At 37.1% G+C, this 16967-nt stretch overlaps 1 protein-coding gene across 1 annotated transcript in view; it reads left to right on the forward strand.

The window, feature by feature from the left end:
• WWOX (WW domain containing oxidoreductase) overlaps positions 1–16967 on the forward strand; it is a 1126590-nt gene that overhangs the window by 895854 nt on the left and 213769 nt on the right. The window lies entirely within an intron of this gene.

Here is a 16967-nt window from a genome sequence, read left to right on the forward strand (position 1 = left end):
AACTTCAGAGACCATTTCATGCTCCTTCTCTCATTTTATAGATGAGGAAATTGAGATCAAGTAAGATGAAGTAACAGTAAGTAACAGAGCTTTGAATCTTGATGTATATTCTTTGTTAATTCATCAGCTGCCATTCTCTTGATGGTAACAGATTGCTTATGCAGAGAGAAGCAAGAGGATCAAGTGTGCAACAAAATGAAGTTTTGTGCCTTTGAATTCTTAAAGAAATGAAATCTTCCAACTCTTTTAATCACCTATCTACAAAAAAATCTGCAAGTCATCCTTGAATTTTCTTTTGGTTAATTTCTTTGTGTCTTCTAGTTTTCTTTATAATGAGAATAGCATTCTCTATTCCTGGAATATACTTCTCCCATCTCCTACAAGATCCAATTCAAATGCTAATTACTTCATTAAAACTGAATTTCCTACCTCCTTCTCCCATATACACACATACCTTCCTTACCTCAATCCAAAGTGAAAGTGATCTTTTACTTCTTGAATTTCTCAAAGCAATTTTCCCAAATCTTCACATTCTGCTTTGGTATTGTCAACTCTCTGATACAGAATCTGTATTGTTCCTATCTTTTTTTTCCGCTTTTTGCTGAGGCGATTGGGGTTAACTGACTTGCCCAGGGTCACAGAGCTAGGAAGTATTAGGTGTCTGAGGTCGGATTTGAACTCAGGTCCTCCTGACTTCAGAGCCAGTGCTCTATCCATTTGGCCCTATCTTTGTAACTTTAGCACTTACTAGCATGTCTAATAGGGCTTCAGGACAGAGAAAGTATTTGGGCTAGACCTGAAGACTACTCACTGTCCAGTCGGTGTGGTAGAGTAGGTATAGTGCAAGATTTGCTTTAATCAGGAGATCTGAGTTGAATTTCTAACTCTTACTTGGGGTGTGATCATGGACAAGTTAATTAACTTCTTAAAGCCTATTTCATTCTGTAGTAAAAATAGGAGTCAAATTCTTCCTCTTATGTACATCACAGAGTTTTTGGGAGAAAAACCTTTTGTGAACCTTAATATGAGGTTATAAACCTCAAAAATATAAGTTGCAATATTACTACTGAGGCATACAATCCTAAGAAATAGTTAAATGTTGGTAAAAGCTCATTGTTTGTTTTAGGGGAGATGGCCTATTGAGAAAATTGTACAGAAAACAAAAGGACAGGGAAATGACTCTAAGCATAAGTAGACAAGACAAGCTACTTTATCGAATAGAGAAATAGACATTTCTATTACCCTGTAGACTGTTTGTCTTAACAGATACCCAAAGCCAGTTTCTTATGAATTCAGATCTGAGGTCTTCACTGAAGACCTGGACAGTCCCAAACATTTTAGTTTATCTGGGTGTTTTTGGGTTTTTTTTGGATATGCCCCAATAGCTAGTAAATAAAGCTGTCTCCTTTAAATTTCATCCCCATGCCCTTTTGTAGCCTATTCTGTGAGGAGCTGAGTCCCATTATAGTCCTAAGCATATGTTCCAGACAATTGTTCATTCCCTTTCCAATAATATCTTGCAGGACAAAGAGGACTGGGAAATGGACCATCCTTGTAGGATGTCAGTTCCCAGTTTTAATTACAAGTGTTCCTTGCAGTGGAATTCATATAATTGGGGGGGCTGGTCTGTGCTACTTGATAAGCATTGATGGGAGGGATTGGAGCACCACAGTGAGTACTGAAGCCAACTGGTATACACAACATTATTCTGTAGCCACCAACGGCAAAGGGGATCATTCAGGAGCTTTCACAGATTCACAAAATCCTGGAGCTGGAAAGGACCTGAATTGTATCTGGTGGGCTGTATTGAGCAGGAATCCCTTCGGATTGTCCCTGACAAGTGGTTAGCCGTGCTCTTTGAAGATCTGCAGCCATAGATTCTGAGGATATTTTTCCTTATATTGCACTGAAGTTGCCTCTTGGCAATTGCTCCTTGTTCCTTGTCCCCAAAGTCAAGCAGAACATATCTGATTGTTCTTCAAGACAGCTCTTCAGCTACTTGAAAACAACAAGTATGCTCACCACCTCATCTTGCCCCAAGTCTTTTCTTCTAGACCAAATGCCCCAGTTCCTGTAATCAGTCCCCATATTGCATGGACCACCACTCCTTCCCCATCCTAGCATTGTCTTCTATATGCGGGTACAGCAAAAGTGTCAAACTCGTGGTTCCAGATTAAATGTAATTGTAATGTAAAATGTATGAAGAAATGTAAAATAAATAAAAATGCCTATAACATTGATAAAGTAGTTTTCTAAGTTAGGATGCCATTTCCAGCTATTTCTATTTGAGTTGGATACCACTAGTATACAGTTCCTCAATGTTCTTCCTAGAATATGATGCTAGACTTGAATATGTGGCCCAAGGAGTGTACTCTCACTCCTGAGACATTATTGGACATTATTATTCTATTCATTAATCAGATGTAGCTTTATTTAGGACTCTCAATGGAAAGTAATAATAATTTCTCCTGAAGCAATAGTTATTCAGTCAGTCAGTCAACAAACATTTATTAAGTGCTTATTATGATCCAAGAATAGTGCTAAGCATTAAGATGCAAGAAAAGTAATAAAAAATAGCCCTAAGTTCAAGGAGCTCACATTCTAATGGGGCTGGGAGCATGCAACTAAATAGGTTTGGGTAGGGGATTCTGATCATGTGGGGAGAAAACTGAGCTGTAGAAGGAAGGGTTTAAGCAGTATCTCAGATGGTGGGAATGGTGAAGAAGCTTGGTTCATATCATCATGTTTCTGCCCCTCAGTTCTCCATCTATTTTGACATTTCAAATTCTTGAACTCAAACCCAGAGCTTCAAAACCTAGCAGAGGGATGTAATGTGGACGATGCTTCTAGATGAGTAAGCCTGCAATGTGATGATATAGAAAGAGTCACAAGGCATGAGTTGACTCCTTCTAATGCTTCCTTGCTGTTTGACCGTGGGAGAAAAAAAATCACTTCATCTCCTTGAGTCTCAGTTTCCTCCTTTGTAAAATGAAGATAATAATCCCTATAGACTTTTCTCACAGGCTCAGGGTAAGGCTCAGATGAGACAAGGTACAGAAAGGCCTTTGTAAACTTTAAAACAACAGATCAGTGTTAATTAATATAATATATATATATGTATGTATATATATATATATATGTATGTATATATATATCAATGCATACATTTTGCTTTTTTGCCTGATTCAAAACACTTTATGGATTCAAGGACAGATTTAAGCATATAGCAAAGCTGCCAATTGGGTATACAAAGGACCCTTTTTTGGGAGGGGGACAAACAAGCAATTTCATTTCTTTTTAAGTAATTTACTAAGTGGAACCCTGGAGACAATATGATTATACTTCTCAAAATACCTGTGTTGCATCCTTGGAGCTGTTTCCTTCCAATGCTGCTAACAAATGGTATGATCTGCTGGAGAAAAGACCACGATTGAAGTCAGACAACCTGGATTTGTACCCTGGCCATGCTATTTATTACTTTGTGTGGCTTTGGATAAGTCATTTTCTGTATCCAAAAAAAAAAAAAAAAAAAATTTAAATGATAGAGTTGGATTCCATCTCTTCCATCTCTAATGTTAATGCTGCTCTGATCGGCGAGGTGGCTGTGGTTAAGTCTCAGGCCTCCTTTGTTGGAGAAACAAGTATACCCTTTCATTTGGGGACCTTGGGAGTTTTAAATCAGAACCACATTATTCTGCCTAAATCAGATTAGCCAAAGCAACCTAGCCAGGCCACCCCTGGAGTGTGGTGTAGTCGGTTCCAGGTACCTCCTTTTTTGGAAGGAAATTTGCAGCAAGGACGTAGGACTTGAGTCTTGAATGAGTCACAGAAGAGAGGGTGACAAAGTATAAATAACACTGGCCTTGAAGGCAAGAAAGCCTTGCACAATCTTTGCCCTAAAACTTGCAGCTCTAAGTCCTGGTTATTTGAGAAGTGTTTGATTCATTTATTCACTGCACAGAGTGGTTATAAGGGAATTACTTCATAAACCCTCACACTCTATCTAAATGTGAATAAAAGCAACTAGTATTATCATGGTTATTGTTGTTACTAGGAGAAGGGCCAAGAGATAGATCTCTTAGGGCAGAATTCTTAACCAGGGGTCTGAGAACTTCACTTTTTTGCTATTTTGATAGTTGTATCTTTTCTTTGTGTTGTTATACATTTTGTTTTATATCTTTTATTTTGAATAGTTAAAACCATTAGACTGAAGTGTCCATAGGCTTCCTAGATTACCAAAGGGGGCCGGGACACAAAATTTTAAAGAATCCCTGACTCAGGAAATGGATTTTCCAATTCAAAAGGCTATGTTTCCCAGAGTTTGCTGGAACCTCATATCCTGGACCCCCTCCATTCTTACTCTATGACGCTGGTCTGACTCTACAGATTTCGAAACCTTCTAAAGGAAACAGGGTTCTATAGGCCTGCATCTGCTGAGTTGTAGGAATGTAAATCTGAATAGGGAAAGATAGGTGCCTGATTGTGGGGAGATGGTGATTGTTGGGAAAGTACTCCTTCTAGGGCTAACTCTATTAGGGCCATAGAATCGTAGAATATCAGAACTTGCAGGGATCTTAGAACAAAGAATGTCAGTGCTGGGAGGAGTCTTAAAAAAGGCCCCACCAAGTCATTCAGGATACAGATAAGGAAACTGGGGTCCAGGAAGAGGAAGAAACTTGACCAAGATTAACTCATTTCTGACTTCAAGTAGATTTCTCTGTGTTTGTGTCTCTCACACCTGCCCCACCTCACTACTAAATCTGTCTCTTGTGGTATAGAAGACTTAACTCTTAGCTATCCATTGAAGGAGGAGTGAATGTACTAGCCTTGGCCTTGAGTCATACCAAAAGCAAATGGCAGCTTAAAATAGATGCCCAACCCAGTGGAAGGCCAGGGGCAGATACCATTTGCTTATGAACCCAAGCTATTGGGATAGTGATAAGGATGTTTCAGACAAGGACTAATTTATTGTGGTCATATATGATATTTTATCTCTCATCTCTGAGCCTTTTTATACATCCTATTCTCCCTTCAAAATTCAGCCCAAACACTACCTACTCTAGGTGGTCCAGCAACTAAATATCTTCCCTTTCATTTCTCCAATTCCCTTGTATTGATTTTGTGTGTATTTGCAATTTACTAATATGTGTACATCATTCTTTTTCCAAGACGAATGTAGGTGCCTTGATGTCAGAGACTGTTTGATTTTTGTCTTTGAATCCTCAATAGCTAGCTTATTGGATCATAATAGGTACTTAATAAATGCTTGTTGATTGGTGGATTATCTGAGAGATGGTCCCAACCAAAAAAAAAAAAAAAAAAAAAAAAAAAAAAAAGAGAGAGAGAGAGAGAAAGAGAGAGAGAGAGAAAGGAGCCAATCCCAATAAAGGCAGAGCCAATTATGGGAATCTCAGATAAATGCTCTTCATTTTTCAAAGCACCATGACACTATTTAATTCTTTTTGAATAATACCCTGAGCTTCAAATATCAATCAACCAATCAATAAAAATTTATTAAATGCCTACTATGTACTGGCCCTTATGCTAAGTGTTGGATTAGAGGATCTTAGAACTAGAACTGGAAGAAATCCCAGAGGCCATCTAATCCAATCCTATCATTTTACAAATAGGGACTCACCTAGGTCACTTAGCCTACACTCTGTTGGAAACACTAACTCCTCTTTAAAACACCCTTGACAGATCTAGTTTTAGGAATACTTTCAATGGTGAAGAGCTCATTAATTATTATCTAGACCCTTCCAATGTCAGATTATTTTTTTCTTTGTGCTATGGAGCTGAAATAAAAGGGTAAAGTGAGGCCATTCATCTTAATTGTATCCCAGAAGGTATATTGTTTGTGGAGAACAAACTTTTTCTGGTTGAATGGTAGGTAACCTAATGATGGCTGCATCACTCTCAAACTTCTGCATCCTTTCAGAATCATCCACGATCAACATTGTAGAAAGTATAATAGTTCAGATGAACTACAAGTTTCAACTAAAGCCAGACCAGCACTTAGTAGTATGTGGAATTCTTAGATCAGCTTTTTTCAAAACATGCCATTTGGGGTAATTATAATTATTATCTATTCCAGGCTTTAGAAAGGATCATGGCCTTTCAGAAAGATATTTCCTTTATTACTTCTCTACACTGTGAAATGTGTGTCACAGATAACAACTCATGGCCAGAAGACTATAACATTTACTGTGTGACCTTGGACAGATCATTACTCAATATATAAAATAGGAAAGAGAAAGTTATACTGGAAGTTCTCTCCCAGATCTTATATCTTCCTTCCATGATTTCTTTCAGCTCTGATAGTCGCCTTCCTACGTTTTAAAATCTCTTCCTAGCCAAGTCATTTAATCTTTGTTTGCCTCAGTTTCCTCAGGGAGAAAATGGGGATCATAATGGCACCTTCCTTGCAGGATTTTTATAAGGATCAAATGAGAAAATATTTGTAAAAGCACTTAGCCAGTACTTGACAAAAATAGGCTTTATATAAATGCTTGCTGCCAACTTCCCTCTTCTACCTGTAGAATTCTGAAGTACCTTTTCATCCTGACATTCTATGTTTCAGTTCTTTTCTAGCACTGCAACTATAAGAACCATAAATGTAAGGATTTCAAACTATAAGAAGTTAGAAGTCATGTGTCTTAACCTCTTAATTTTACAAAATAAGAAGCTGAGGCCGAGAGAGGACCTGACTTCTCTAAGGTCACATGTAGAATTAACTGGTCAGAATCAAGATTCCAAGCCAGTCCTATGATTCCACATCAAGTTTTCTTTATACTGCACTTGTTGCTTCTCTGAATTCTCTGTTTCAAAGATCTTTCAGCTCTGCCAATCTTTGCTCTATAACCTTTTACAAGTATATATTATATATTATTTAATTCATTAAATATTTCCCAATTTTCATATGTAATTTTAACATTCATTTTTTAATATTTTGAGTTTCAAATTCTTGTCCTCCCCATACCTCCATCACCTCTTCCTTGAGGAGGCAAGAAATATGATGTCAAGTCACATGTGAAGTCATGCAAAACATATTTCTATCTTAGCTATATCAGAAAAGGAAAAAACACACAGAAACTCCAAGAAAATAAACCAAAAAACCCAGTCTGCTTTATTCCGCACCCAGAGTTCATCAGTTCTTTCTCTGAAGGTATCATTTTTCATCATGGATCCTTTGGAATTGTCTTGGGGTCACTGTATTGATCAGAGTAGTTAAGTCTTTTCCAGTTGATCATCCTTACAATGCTGCCATTTCTGCGATGTATTCTTCTAAACTCCCTTTCTAGCCATGAGCGTTTGTTGTTGTGTACTTATGGCCTGCATATGCCATATGATCAGGACACTAATATTGAGTCAATATAAGATCTTTACTCGATTCACCAACAGCTGAGCTTTGTTGGTAACTAATTTGGGGGCTTCTATAAGAAAACTGGAAGTTTCTTGCTTTATAAGTTAACAGTGGTTGTAGAAATGGAAAATGGAACCAAAAAGAAAGAAGAAACCTCTAAATGTTACTTAGTTTTTACTATGCTAACATTGAAAAAAAAAAAAAAAAAAGGTGTGGCATTAATTTAACTAAAGTATAACTGAATTCTGAAAATTCCAGAATGTATTCCAGAATGGTAAATATATGTTCTGAAGAGAGTCAACTAACACTAACCTTGATGCAAAACAACATTGATTTTTTTTTTTTTTAACATTTGTTAGACTGTATTCTTATATAAGATTTACACATTGCAAACCACAGTATAAATCCTTGCCCTTTAAAGCTTTAGACATTTGTGGACTTAATTGTGCTTTTTGATAAGATTTTGCATTTTTAATATTTTCTTTTAGAGCTTCCAGGAACCTTAATTATAAATTCCACAGAGAATTTATTGTTTTGTTTTTTAACTTTCTCTGAAGTATAAAGACTATGGCTTCATCAAACTTTTTTTCCCCTACCTTCAAATTCCTACAGTATTAAGAAAATCAGAATTCCAAATGGAATATAAAATTTTACCCCATACAAAGCATTAATTTAGCCTGCATCATTTCTCAACAATCAGTTTTATAACCAAAATACTATGTAGCATTCAAAGATCACACTATGTTTTGGCCAGTCATCTGAAGTGCTAGTTAAGTGGTCAAGATTGTGATCAATTTGGGCTATTAGCTCCCCAGAGAGTCTTCTCACCATCCTATTTCTGTATTCCTATGGAGCTAATATTCCTCTATAACTTTCTTTCACTTCTAATGGCATTAGGTAACTATGACTGTTGTTCTGTCACTTGGAAGACAAACAGCAGCTCCTCCATTTCTCCCTTAATCATAAACTAAAAAAGAACAAATCCTGTGAATTAACAATTTCAGAAAGTCCTTTCAGACACTGCAGAAACCAAAAAGAGCATCCATCTAGAGCTGCTGTTTATAATAGTGATCTGTTTTAAATAGAGCTCAGTGTTAACCAGAACTTTATGAATAAGGAATGAAGTCTAATTTTCTGTTATTATCGCCATTGTTTAAAAATGCATGTCTGCCAGGATATCATAACGGTTTTGTATTACTTAGGAAAACTTTAATCATTCTCTCCATTTTTAAAGTGACTTCATTACTTCATTAGATTTTTCTCTCTTCCCAAGCATGTAGATCTTCTGAAAAACCATCTGACGAATGTCTTTTTTCGGTATTTTTCCAAATGGGCCCCCAGACGACCAACACTTGGGAGAGTTTTTTATGCCCCTTCCTCCCAAAGCTCTCGCTGTGTTATTCTTTGGCACTCACAGACTATCCCATTAGCTGTGACAGGGTAAGGTCCCTCCATAGACTTTGCCCCAAAGGAACAGAATCTGTGCCAACCATTATTCTCTGCCTCATGGTGCCCCAATTCACAGAGGGAGGTCAGATCGATAACGCCTTTATTGGACTGGGTTCCTATTAGGAGGATCTGAAGAGCTCTCCCTGTTACGAGGCACACCATCTCTAAGTGTTGGCCAGATCAGGTATTTAGTTCATTTTTAAATAGGAGGCTCGTGGTTATATTTTCAGTAGATCAGCATTTCCAAACTAATTGACCATGGAATACTTTGGTGCTTGAAATATCTTGATAGAACTATAAATACTAGTCTCAAAGGAATAGGGGGTTGTAAGGATACCCCTGGGATAATGAATGGGGGAAGGGTTGAGAAAAATTTGGACCAAAGTAAAGGAAATTAAATCTCTCTTCTTTACAGATAACTTGCAGCACTTAACAGTATGCTTATACATATACGTGCACACTTATATGCATATATACACATATACATGTATACATACATATGCATATATACACATGACTGCATATTTAACAACTTGCTGAGGCTGAATGATATCTTGCTTAGATGGATTCATACAATGGAAGTCTGAGTCAGTCTGTCAGCAAACAAATCTATCTCAGAAAGGTATTACATGAAGAATGAACTAAAACCAAATTTAATTTCATGGAGTATAAAGAGAAGGGGAAGGAAATAAGCATTTTTACAGCACCTGCTATATGACAGGCTCTATGTTAAGTGCTTCGTACATATATTTTATTTGATTCTCACAACCCTAAGAGCTAGATGCTGTTACTATCCCCATTTTATAGGTTAGGAAACTGAGGCATAAAAAACTCGCTCAAATGTTGGTCGCCTGGGGGCCCATGTGGAAAAATACAGAAAAAAGACATTTGTCAGATGTTTTTTTAGAAAATCTACATGCTTGGGTAAGTGAGTTATCTGGGATCACACAGGTAGCAAATTACTGAGGTTAGATTTGCATTCAGGCTTTCCTGACTCCAACTGTTCATTCTTTCCTCACCCAGCTTCCTCAGGAAGAGAGGACCTCAGAAATTACTGGGTCTGCCATCCTCATTTATGCTGTTGTTTAGTCGCTTCACTTGTGTCTGACTCTTTATGACCCAATCTGGGGTTTTCTTGGCACCGATAATGAGGTAGCTTGCCATTCCTTTTCCAGTTCATTTTGCAGATGAGGAAACTGAGGCAGACAGGGTGAAGTGACTTGCCCAGCCTCACAGGTAGTCAGTTTCTGAGATGTTGCATCCTCATTTTATTAGTCGAATAGGCAGAATCTCATGGAATGAAGTGATTTGCCGAAGGTGACCCAAAATTGGAAACCATGTCTGCTGACTCCCAAATGCACACAGCTTGGTTGTGCAATGGATAGAGCACTGAACTTGGCGTCGGAAAGCCCAGAGTTCAAATCCTGCCTTGGATTGAACTACTCCAAATGTTCTAGGCACTGGCCTCCAGCTTGGCAATGGAGAAAATAATGGATCAGAAATCAGGAGAAGTTATTTACTTTAATAGGAAGTGATTCAGATTAACGTTATAGCCAGAAGCAGAGAGCTGACCACTACCTTCTGAACTGGAGCTTTGTACACAACTAATTGGAGCTATTTTCTTTTTTTTTTTTTTTTTTTATTTTTATTTATTTAATAGCCTTTTATTTACAGGATTTATACATGGGTAACTTTACAGCATTTAACAATTGCCAAACCTCTTGTTCCAATTTTTCACCTCTTACCCCCAGATGGCAGGATGACCAGTAGATGTTAAATATATTAAAATATAAATTAGATACACAATAAGTATACCTGACCAAAACGTTATTTTGCTGTAGAAAAAGAATCAGACTCTGAAATATTGTACAATTAGCTTGTGAAGGAATCAAAAATGCAGGTGTGCATAAATATAGGGATTGGAATTCAATGTATGGTTTTAGTCATCTCCCAGAGTTCTTTTCTGGGCAAAAGCTAGTTCAGTTCATTACTGCTCCATTAGAAATGATTTGGTTGATCTCGTTTGGGGTGGTGATCCATCAGAACTGGTCATCATATAGTATTGTTGTTGAAGTATATAATGATCTCCTGGTCCTGCTCATTTCACTCCAGCATCAGTTCATGTAAGTCTCTCCAGGCCTTTCTGAAATTATCCTGTTGGTCATTTCTTAGAACAGTAATATTCCATAATTTTCATATCCACAATTTATTCAACCATTCTCCAACTGATGGACATCCATTCAGTTTCCAGTTTTAGCCACTACTAAAGGGCTACCACAAACATTCGTGCTGGGTCCCTTTCCCTTCTTTATAATCTCTTTGGGATATAATCCCAGTAGTAACACTGCTGGATCAAAGGGTATGCACAGTTTGATAACTTTTTGAGCATAGTTCCAAACTACTCTCTAATTGGAGTTATTTTCAAATATATTTCAAATATTTTCAAATTTCGAAAATAAAAAAAAATTTCAAAAAAAAAAGTTCATACTGAATTTACAGTTGTATTCAGGGGAGTCCACATCTTGAGACCAATCTGGGAAAGTTTTATGGCATAATCAGCCCAATTGGCCATTAATAACCATGAGTAAGCTATGTGTGGGATCTGGAGGGCTCAGCCATGGGGATGATGAAAATCTCAGCGTCTCAGAGTTGGAAAGAATTTCAGAAGTTATTTAGTCCAACCTCTGTCTGAATAGTGATCTCTTCTGCCAGACACCTGAAAACCTGAAGTGCTGGTAATCTCATTGTTTCACAAGGCAGATTGGGTCCCTTTTGAGTGTCTCTGATTGGAAGGAAGTTCTTTGATTTCATCAAGCTGAAACCTATCCTGCTAAAACTTCCACCTACTGGCTGTGATGTTTAAGGTGAAGCAGAACAAAGCTCATAGCTCTTCCACACAAGATCACAAATCAGATTGGAAGGATCCTTCCAGGTCACATAGCCTGACTGCATGATTTTACAGAGAAGAATCAGGAGCACAAAGAGACTAAATAACCTCATGGCCAAAGATAGTATTTGGCAGATCTTGGATTAGAGTCCAGTTCCCTGCTTTCTGCATTTCCATTATTCCTCCTGCCTATCAGATAACATGACTTTTCTCCTAAGCTTTCTCTTCTCCACTCTAAAATCATCAGGTCTTTCATCCCAGTAAGATCTCTAGTTTTCTCACCATCATGATCATCCTCTTCTGAATATGATGTAGTTAGTCAATCCCTTTTCCTAAATATGTTACCACAAACATCACACTAAAAGTCGTCTGCCTGAGGCAGAGGGCAGAGGGGCTGTGGACTAAGTTTCCTTAGGCATTTTGCCTCAATTAATTCAGCTTCATTTTGTATGAGTTTTATGACTATAGGACACTAAGTTCCTCTTCTATCCCCACTCCTAATTGTTTTCAGTTTAAATATGTCAAGCTACACTTTTCCATCCTATACTTGGACAGTTGATCTTTCAGATCCAAGTATTGAGTTTTATAGTTATCTGTAATAAATTACATCTTCTTAGGTTCAGCCCATTTGCCTGACATTGAGGTCTTTTGGATGACTTCCTCTGTCATCCAATGGGTTTCTTAGCCCTTTTAATTTCTTGTCATCTATAAATTTGATAAGCCTGCCATTTATGTCTTTGCTTTTTGATTAAAAAAAAAAAAAGCTGAATGTCTCAATTCAAGGACAAATACTCTAGGTACTTTTTGATTCCTTTCAAGCCTGAAAATGCCCCCCCCCCCACCTTAAAAAAAAAAAGCAACAACAGGCCAAAGTATAGTCCGATTTTTGTTGTGTGTACACCACAATGTCCTCTGCTAGCTGGGACCATGAATGGCATGCATTTTATTATGCACTCTTGACATCTTTTACATTAATCATCTTGTACCCCGTTTTTCCATCTATAACATTATCCAGCCACTCTTCTAGGAGAGGTATTTTGTGCATTAATTTTTCTAAAAAGCTTCATGCCTTGTGTAAAAATACCTTACTGTCTCAGAAAAAGGCACTCTAGATAAATGAAAAGCACCATTATTAGTAATGACAATAATTTTTCTGACATCCATTCAATGTGCTGATAGAATTACATAAATAATGGAATTGTATGCAAACCCTTAGATTGCAGGAGGCATTTTCTCAAAGCTCAATCACACCTCTGTGCTTTGTTTACATGCTGCTCAGACCCTCTGAAAGATATGTGTTATTGTCATTCCAGACTTCATCATCACCAAAAACTTGACTCACAAATATTTCATTTTAGTTTGAAGATACTGCCCCATTACAGTGGAGTAACTTCACTTTCTGGGAAGGCCTGAAGATGTGTATCTTTGCAATATATCTTGTCAGTATGGGACATTTCATATACTGGTAAAGATTGCAGCTTCTCCATCCCTACTTTTCTTGTGTGATTCTTAACCTATGTCATTCACAAATTCCTTGTTAGTAGATCCAATCAGAGTGCTTCAGGGGTTTCTGCTAAATCTTCTGGTATCTGTGGCTGCTTTTGGTATGGCCCTTCCCTGTCATACACAACTGAGATGGTTTTTTTATGTCACTCTTCATATGCAATAAACTCTTTGATACTCACCATATTATCATCCAGTTCACAGGTAACTATCTGTGATCATTCTAAAGATGATCTACATATACCTTTCCTGATCTCCTCCCTTCACCCCACATTTGGTAATGATCCTTTCTTACACTCTACATTGATAATGATCTTTCCCCTGGAACCCCACAAAACTATCTGCACATCCCCAATGCACTTATATGTTATATGTGACTGTTTTCTATATCTAGGTTCATAAGCTCTATGAAGGCAGGAACTTGCTTATCAAATCTTTCTGTCTTATCAAAACTATTTCTTCTACTACTAAGGAGGGGAAGACTGGGAACTTATTAAATGTTTGGTTTTTAAGAGCTTTCTATTTTCAAGGCATTATGCTTGGCACCGAGGTTATAAAGACAAGAAAAAGGACAGTCCATGTTTCCTTGGGAAAGTCATTTTATCCCTCAATTTCCTCATCTGTTCCTCAGTTAATTTCAGCAAGAATTTATGAATGTCCTGCCACTCACCACTTTGAACAGGAAACAGTCCCTAACTTGTAGGAGTTTATATTCTACAAGGGAGAGGGAAGGGGCTTGCAATCTGTATTCAGATAAGTAAATATGAAGCATAATATAGAAGGTAATTTCAAGAGAGCAAGAGTGTGCGAAAAATGGATGAGGTGAGGAGATGAGAGTGGAATCAAGAAAAGCCAGAGCAGTGTGCTTTGAAAGAAGCTGGGGATTCTATCAGGCAGAGAGGAGGAATATATTATTTGCCTTCCAGTTGTGGGGCATTGGGAGTACAAAGGCTTCTCTGGTCTGAGATCCCTGGAATAGAATAAAGGAAGTAGATGAATGAAAAACACAGCCTACATTAATGAACACATGCCTAGTACTTTGCTCTGTGGGGCTGAGCTTACAGGAGGAAACGTTAGAATTCCCTTCATTGCTTTTTCCCATTAGCTGTAGCTGATGGAAGCGCTTTCAAACCCTGACAGAATATGGATGGTGTATCTAGAACACATATGGTATGTCTAGGACTCATCTATGTATATGGGGCCAAAAGACTTGATAGGAAAAAAAAACCTACAGAGAAAGATTGTTTTCTACTGCTTTGAAAGTTTGGATAAAAATCAATTTGGGGAAAATCTGGGTCCTTTTAAGAGCCTCTCTTTGAAAGTTCTCATCATGAAAGGCTTATGGGCCATTGCCAATTCCCAATTCAGGTCATAAGCTCATAAAATCCTAACATTTTAAGGCTAGGGACAGTGCTTGATGGTCGTAACCTCATAAAATCATAACATGTTAGGATTAGGGACAGTGCTTGATGGTGAAAAGGACCTAGAACTTGGAATTAAGTGAGAATCATTTCTAAATTTGTATCTGATTTAGCTGGGAGATCATAGTCAGCTTATATAACTTATTAGTGTCTCAGTTTATTCATCAACAAAATGGAGATAATAATGTTTACAATTTACCTCCCAGAGATACTGTGAAGCTTAAAGGTTTTTTTTTTTAAGATAATCCTTAAAAAATTTCTATACAAATATTACCTAATTATCTATTCCAATATTCTTATTTTACAATTAAGTGACTTGTCCACAGACACATAGCAAGTTAGTGAGAGTCTGGCATATCTGAATTCTTGCCCAGGTCTCCTGCTTCCCCCTACCATAATCTTTCTCTCTCTACCATATCCCTTAATTTGTCAAAATACTGCAAAAATTCTTTTTAAGATCCCATCTTTCTGTGTATGTTTCTCTTTGCTGAAATAACCCACAGAACATCTTTTCTTTATCAGAAAGCTTCTTGGTGTTCATCTTCCAATTCAGAGCCAATTCTTGTCTCATAGAAATATTGCCATTTGATTCCCATATAAATGTCTGTTTTCCCTGCATTATTAATGACATGCTCTACTCCTTCCAAGATTTTTTGGCCCAGCTCCTTCAGTGTTATACCTGTGGAAGAGCAAGAGCCTGTGCAGAATGTCTCAATCTCAAGATTTCTTTGATCTTGGTAGATTGCTAAAAGGAAAAAGGGAGGCTCACTACCTCTTTCCTTTCCTTTAATTCAACGAAAATAGTTGTCTGCCTGAAAGATTCAGTTAATTTTTGTTCTAGTTCACTCTGTGCAAAATATGGTGGTGTGTACTATGTTGGATTTAAAGATTATTGAGCCCTGGTTCCTGCCCTCAATGAGCTTCTCTTCCAGTATGGGAGATCAGACATATTCACAAATAGCTAAAATAAGCCCTGGAAAATGTGAGGTACAAAGAAAGTGCTATGGAAATTTAAAGGAAGTAAAAATTACTTATTGGGGAAGGGGATAGGTCCACAGAAGAGGTTTGAGTTGAATTGTGAAGGATATGCAGAATGTAACAAGCTGAGTTTGGAGAAAAGGAGAGATTATTCCCAATATAAGTAATGATCTAGACAAAGGAACTAAGATGAGATTATATGGAGCATGAATGATGGAGAGTAAGTTCCTCTTCTTTGGCTTTAGTATAAATCTGTCTAGAATCTGTCTTTTTGTGTCATTCTCCCTTTCATAATGAGAATATGCTAATTAGCATGAGGTAGCAAGTGGGTAGGCAGGTTTATTTAAGATTGGAAAGCTTGACTAGTGACATATTGTGACAAATATTGAATTACTAGCTGAGGAGTTTGCATTTTATTCTAGAGGCACTGGGAAGCCACTGAAGGTTTTGGAGCAGGACAGCACCATGATCAAACCTGTACATTAGGAAGATTGTCATGGTAATTCTGTAAAGGATGGATTGAAGAGGTCCCAGAATGTAGGTAGAAAAACTAGGTAGGAAGCTATTGCAACAGTGCATATAAAAGGTAATAAGGACCTGAAGCAAGACTATGGGCCCCATGAATGGTGAGAAGACCATGGCCATGAGTGAGGTGGTAGAGTGGATTTGGCAATTTACTAAATGGGGATAGTCTGAAAGCATGAAAATTTCAAAATAGCTATGAGATTGCAAGCTTAGGTAATTATGGAAGTTGAGATAAGAAGGAAAGTATATTCCCTTTTGAACATGTTGAGCTTGAAATGGTACAGGTGGAGATGTGTGAAAGGCAATTGGAGATGTGGACTTGATTTCAGGAAAATGATTAAGGCTGGATGTGGAGATTTGGAAATCCTTTGCATATTGAAGTCACAGATACAGTTGAAATCATCCATAGAGAAAATATTTAGAGTATGAATTTTTGAGCTTGAATTCATGATCTTATTTTTTCTTTGAATTATATGTATATATGCATATATATATATATACATATTTTCTTTAAGTTACATGTATATATATATACATGTATGCCATATATACACACTTTAAATATTCTTTAATATTATTATTTAAATTTTATGTATACATGTGTTTATATTCTTTAAATTATATATATTCTTTAAACTATATGTATATATACATATATACATTATATATATACACACATGTGAATATGTATATATCTATACATATACATATAGTATTTCAATATAATTTATTTCCTTAATATTTTATTTTATGTACTTAAAAACTTTATCCTGAGAAGGGGGTCCATGGGCTTACCAGACTGCTAAAGGGGTTCAGGACACAAAACAAAGTTAAAAACCCT

The sequence above is a fragment of the Sarcophilus harrisii genome, chromosome 2, assembly GCF_902635505.1.
Source record: "Sarcophilus harrisii chromosome 2, mSarHar1.11, whole genome shotgun sequence".
NCBI classification, from domain to species: Eukaryota; Metazoa; Chordata; class Mammalia; order Dasyuromorphia; family Dasyuridae; genus Sarcophilus; species Sarcophilus harrisii.